Source organism: Hyperolius riggenbachi, chromosome 12 (assembly GCF_040937935.1).
Source record: "Hyperolius riggenbachi isolate aHypRig1 chromosome 12, aHypRig1.pri, whole genome shotgun sequence".
Taxonomy (NCBI): Eukaryota; Metazoa; Chordata; class Amphibia; order Anura; family Hyperoliidae; genus Hyperolius; species Hyperolius riggenbachi.
In genome coordinates, this window is record NC_090657.1 from 34,856,515 (window position 1) to 34,862,514 (window position 6,000).

The window sequence follows — 6,000 nt, forward strand, 5'->3', positions numbered from 1 at the left end:
TTTGCATGTGTTTGCACGTGGCACTTTGCACTTTTCATGTGTTTGCACTTTGCATGTGGCACTTTGCACGTGTTTGCACTCTGCACGTGGCACTTTGCACGTGTTTGCACGTGGCAGGCAGCAGTGGCCTGGTGTGTGCACAGCACACACACACACAGACACATAGCAGCTGCAGCAGCACTGCAGCACACACTCTAAATGTCACACTATGACATCAATCAAGCTAATGAACGATTTAACTATAGTGTAGTGATAGTGAAGGGGTTAATCACTGAACAGCTTATCACTGTGTACAGCTCTTGGCCCAGCAGCACTGCAGCACACACTCTGACTGTCATACAATGACATCAATCAAGCTAATGAACGATTTAACTATAGAGTAGTGATAGTAGTGAAGAGGTTAATCAATGAACAGCTGTAGGTTTATAACTGTGTACAGCCCTTTGTAGGCCACCAGCACTGGAGCATGTCTCTCAGTGAGCATTCAGCAAGCCAGGACGATCTGTCTCATCATGGCAGCCTTCCTTATTATACAGGGGGCTGGCCAGTTTTCCTTTCTGTGATTGGGTGCCAGGGCTTAGGTTGGGAGGCCTGATTGGCTCAATGAGGTCAGGTGGTGCCAGCCAGGGTTCCCCTCTGTGATTGGTTGCTAGGGCTTCTGCTGGGATCCCTCTGATTGGCTCCAGGACATCATCACCTTAGTTACTGTATTTCGGATCCGGATACCAGCAGATATCCGCGGATATCCGCATTATGCGCCCAACTATCCGCAGATAGCTATCCGGATTTGAACCCAGCGATCCGGAATCCGGATCTGGTCGGATAGACCTAAAAAGTTCAGATATCCGGGTTACCCGGATATCCGGAATCCGGATGAGCAGCCCTGTTTCATAGTTCTTGAGTAGTGTAAGCTGTGAACGCTCTGAGCATATTGAGAAGACTTAATGTACTCCTAGATAATGTAACAAAATCTCGTTATAATACGGTAAGTCGTGACGCTAACCTGAACCTAAACCGTTCCTTGGCTTGATCTCATCTCTATCATGCTCTGTATACTGAAATAACATTGTTTTATTTGTTTTAAATGCTCTTCCTCTGCTGCCCATTTTTGTCAAGCTCTTTATTGGCTACTAATTAACCAGAGGATCTAGTTCAAACTTCTAACCCACAAATCTCTCCACAATCTCTCCCCCTGTACATCTCCACTAGTTCCCAGATACCAACCCAACCGCAATCTCAGATCTGCACATGACCTTTTGTCCTCCTCTAGCATCACCTTCTAATATTCACTTATACAAGACTTAGCATGTGCTTCACCCCCTCCTCTGGAGTGCCCCTCCACAACACATCTGCCACTCTCTGACCTTTTTATACCTTTAAATGCTCTCTCAAAACTCAATTTTTCTGATGAGCATACGCTCTACCAACTAGGCCATTATGCCTTTGACCTAAGGCCAAGTTGCACTTCTACTAGATAGCCTAAAAACACACTGCCTCTAGGTATGAATTGTAATGCCTGGGCACTGGATACTAGCAGATATATAGAAATCGAGAAGTCGGGGATAGCAAAAGGTCATACACGTATCAGAAACAGAGGTACCAGGAGTCAGGCAAAATCAGAGTCGTTAACAGGCCGAGGTGAAAACCGAGTATCAGATGTCTGCAGTACCGGAAGCGTGAGGCAGAGACAGAGTCATAAACAGGCCGAGGTCAAAACGAGTATCAGATGTCTGCAGTACAGGAAGGATGAGACTAAACAAAGTGAAAGGCACGCCAGGTCATACACAGGAAAACAGTCCGGAGACTATACAATATGCAATATACAAGACTGATCTAACTAGAGTACATATATATCGGCAGTGTCTGCATATATACAGTATATATAGCTCTGAAAACTAGCTGACTTAGGCACAATAACAAATGAACAAAGAGGAAGAGGAAGCTTCTTGCAGCTGCTCAACATTGTCAGAGCAGCCTCCGGAGACAACACCAGATAAGTTTGTTACATGAATATTGTATACAACCCCACCTCTTGTTGTCCCCTATTCCTTTAGATTGTAAAAATATTGGCTGTCTACACTTAGAGGATCTTTTATGTTTTGTTACATACCTCTATAATGGATGCGTGAGCTGGATGGGTTTGAGCATTTGACGACTACTTGGAGAGTGGAGATCAATGATGAAGGCACCAGCTATAGATCGATTGCAGGCCATAAGAGTCAGCGTATTCACTGATTTTATTTTGGTGATAGATGGCATTTATACATACTGAAGTGAAAATTAGATATTTTGTATGAAGTTTTGTCTGGAAACTGGACTTTAGCTGCCAATTATATATGAATTTTCATATGTTTTGTATTGGTGTTGCTGTTAGAGGTTTCAACATTATTAGCTAAACTGCAGTATAGTAAAGCAACCACAAGATGTCACTGTGTGTAAAATGTGATGATGATCTTTATGGGATTGTTATTTCCTCTCTGTTCTTCTCTATGTATTTCCTCTCTGGTATTATCTATGTTCCTCTCTGTTCTAAGTAAGCTGTATTTCCTGATGGTGGTGTATGTTTTATCTCTGCATGTTTTTCTTCAGTAAAGAGTTCTAACTTGCTTTACTAGGTGCCTATCTGCTTGTACAGACCACTCTGCTCCATCACTTGTGCAGAGAGAGGCCCTGTGAGGATGAAGACAGAAACCCACGAACCATGGAGATGACGCTGGTTAGTTGAGAAAAAAATTATTGAGTTCTAGTACTCCCTTAAAAAGACCTACGGTGTATGTTTTTCTGGAACAACTGGTATAATAATATTTGCTATGCATCCTGAATACGTTCTATATGGGTAAAGAACCACCTTCAAGCTTGTTACACATGCTGGGTGACACTCAGCCGAGGTGGTCATTTAGGACCATGTTAGCTGAAAACCTGACGCATGTGTACAGATGTCTCCCAACGTCCATAAAGAGATCTGACACACCAGATCTTCAGCAGCAGGGATGGGAAGGCCCAATCCCATCCTTGTCCTCTTCACCCCACCAACAGGAAGCTTCTCCATCCTCCGCTACACCTTCTTCTCTGCTCCCCCCTCTACAGCTACAGATGCATCCCTCGGTTATAGCCACGGGATGCACTTGTACACCACTCATACACTGCAGTGTCAGACAGGTTATCAATCAGTAGGGAGGTGGGGCTTCAGCTGGCACAGCCATTGCTGCTTGCCCTTTATACACATGTGACTAAAGGGAGGCGTGTTTCAGACTGAGTGAACAGGCAGGTGAATGTCACTGAAAAGAGATCAGGGTATTTGAATTATGTGCAGCACGAAGCAGGTATTTTTTCTTGTTAAGTTTGCAAATGCTACAATGAGTTTTTACACAATGATTTTTATGTTCAACATATTTTAAATAATGGTAACCAAGTTCTCCTTTAATTCCAGGAAGTAAGGTGGTGAGGTTTTGGGAGGGAACCTTTAAGTTTGACTTGGCTGGATTTTTAGACTTTGACGATAAAAGTACCCTTTAAGTGCCTTTAAGTGGCCAGTTAAGAAGTCAAATAGCACTTAGCAATGCTCACTCATACTGTAGAGCCTTTAAATACAGGTTATCTGGAAAACTGTATCTTTGTGCTTTTCTCAATGAATAGCTCAGCATAGGAGTCATTGTTCTGCAGAATCATTACCACAGCTGACTCAGTATTTGCCAAAGGCTGCTTAGGCCTGATCACTAACTAGATGTCAGTACTCCCAGCTATGAACCCTCAGCTAATTGTTTGGGACACAAATCTAGGAATTCAGCAATATTTTAGAATGAAATATATTTCCAAACATGCAGGGACTGGCTGGAAGTGTGTGTATCTACACAGCCGCGAGGGAAGGGGAACATCTATCTATAGCTTCAGTTAGATGAAAACACAAGTAAGAAAATCCATCTTGAAGCATTAATTATTTGCTTGAAATGGGTTGGTCATGGTCAGATATCTGGAGAGGCCAGAGAATGTTCATAGATATGGAGATGTTTTCTAGTCCAAGTCCACATGGCATACAACTTGGAACATTAGACAAGGAGAAGGACGTAGGAATACTGGTTGATATCAATTTAAACAACTGCACTCAATGCTAAGCAGCAGCAGCTCAAGCAAATACAATTCTAGTATGCATGAACTAGGAAATAAAATCAAGTGATGGTAGTATAATGCACATGACTTGTGAGGCCACATGTGGTATATGGGATACAGTTTGGGGCACCACACTATAGAAAGGACTAGAACAGGTATTAGTTTGGAAAAATAATTGGGGGAAGTTAAGCATTTTGCTTGCCCGAAGGCTTCTAGTTATACCCCTGGGAGAAGGTACATTTTTGGTCTCCAAGGGCTTCACTGGACAAACAGTTTTGATCCATGGAGGTCCCACCTTACAAATTACAGGATTTAAGTCATGAGCAGATCTGTGCTACTGCGCAGGTGCCACACAGGTGCAGTACACCTGCGCACCAGGCATGCAGAAGCGTGCAGCTGCAACTTCCGGAGGGTCCTGGGCAGCGGCGGTGGTCTACAGAGGGCCATGGGAAGCCTCTAGAGCAGGCTTGGACAAAGTTTAAGTGGCTGTGAGCTCGCCTTCCTTTACACCCTGGCACGTATTACACACTGGCATGTCCTGACAGCATGTCACGTGATGCCACTGTGGCCATGGAGACCTGACATTGGAGGCGCAGTTTAGGTGAGCTAGCCCTCTTCTTATTGCCCCTCGCAACTCTGTAGGAAAGAAGGGAAGAGAGGAATACGACCACCCAGAGGCGGGCCGGATTTACAGCTCCCGCAGACCATAGTAGGTATATGTTATGAAGCAATTATTGTTATCATGTACACTGTATTTATTTAGCAGTGACATCATCTGCAGCACTTTACAGTGTACATAGTCATGTCACTAACTGTCCTCAGAGGAGCTCACAATCTAATCCTACCATAGTCATAGTGTAATGTCCTACCATATTATTATTATGTATTTATATAGCACTCACATCTCCTGCAGCACATTACAGAGTACATAGTCATGTCACCGACTGTCCTCAGAGGAGCTCACAATCTAACCTCTACCTTTATCATAATCTAGTGTTGTAAAAAATCTATCTGGCAGGTAAATCTAATGCTAGGTACACACGTTACATTTTTTCATTCGATAGATGCATTCGATTGATAATTTCAATCCGATATTACTTTTGATCGTTTTACCACTCGATTTCTCATAGAAGTGAATGGAAATTGATAAGAAAAGATAAGAGAATGGAGCGGAAGTCGAGCGGATAAATTGAATCAAAAATCAATAGAACAGCAGAATCAAACGAAAAAACGTAACATGTGTACCCAGCATAACAGAGAATTGTATGTTGTGTACCCAGCAGCCTTTGATGAATTGATGCCATGCTAGGTACAAACCATACAATTGTCTGTTAGATTTACCTGCCAGATAGATTTTTTTACAACGTGTAAAAAAAAATAAAAAAAATTATTTTATATATATATATATATATATATATATATATATATATATATATATATACGGATATATACGGATTGGATGTTGGTCTGTATTTAAACCTACAGAGTGATCCCAGTCATCACCCGTGATAAGCATCGCTTTGGCTAGTTGCTAGGTGCGCACTCTGATCGTATTTGATATACTGGACTTTGACCTCGGATTGTATTTGATTACTCTGTTGTGTTTAACCTCTGCTTGATTCCTGGATAACCCTTTGCTTGCTGCCTGGACCGACCTTGGCTAGTTACTGGACATCCCTTGCTTGCCACCTGGACCGACCTTGGACTGTTACCAGATATTCTGTGTATGCCACTTGCTCTGGACGATAAGTATAACGTCTACTCTCCTTATCAGTCAGTTAACAGTGTGCATAAAGTCTTGCATAACCTGTCATATATCATCTAGAACTTCGGCTACCTGTCACATAACCTTGCATTCAGACTCAAAGGAACTGTTTTATACTCGCAACAATT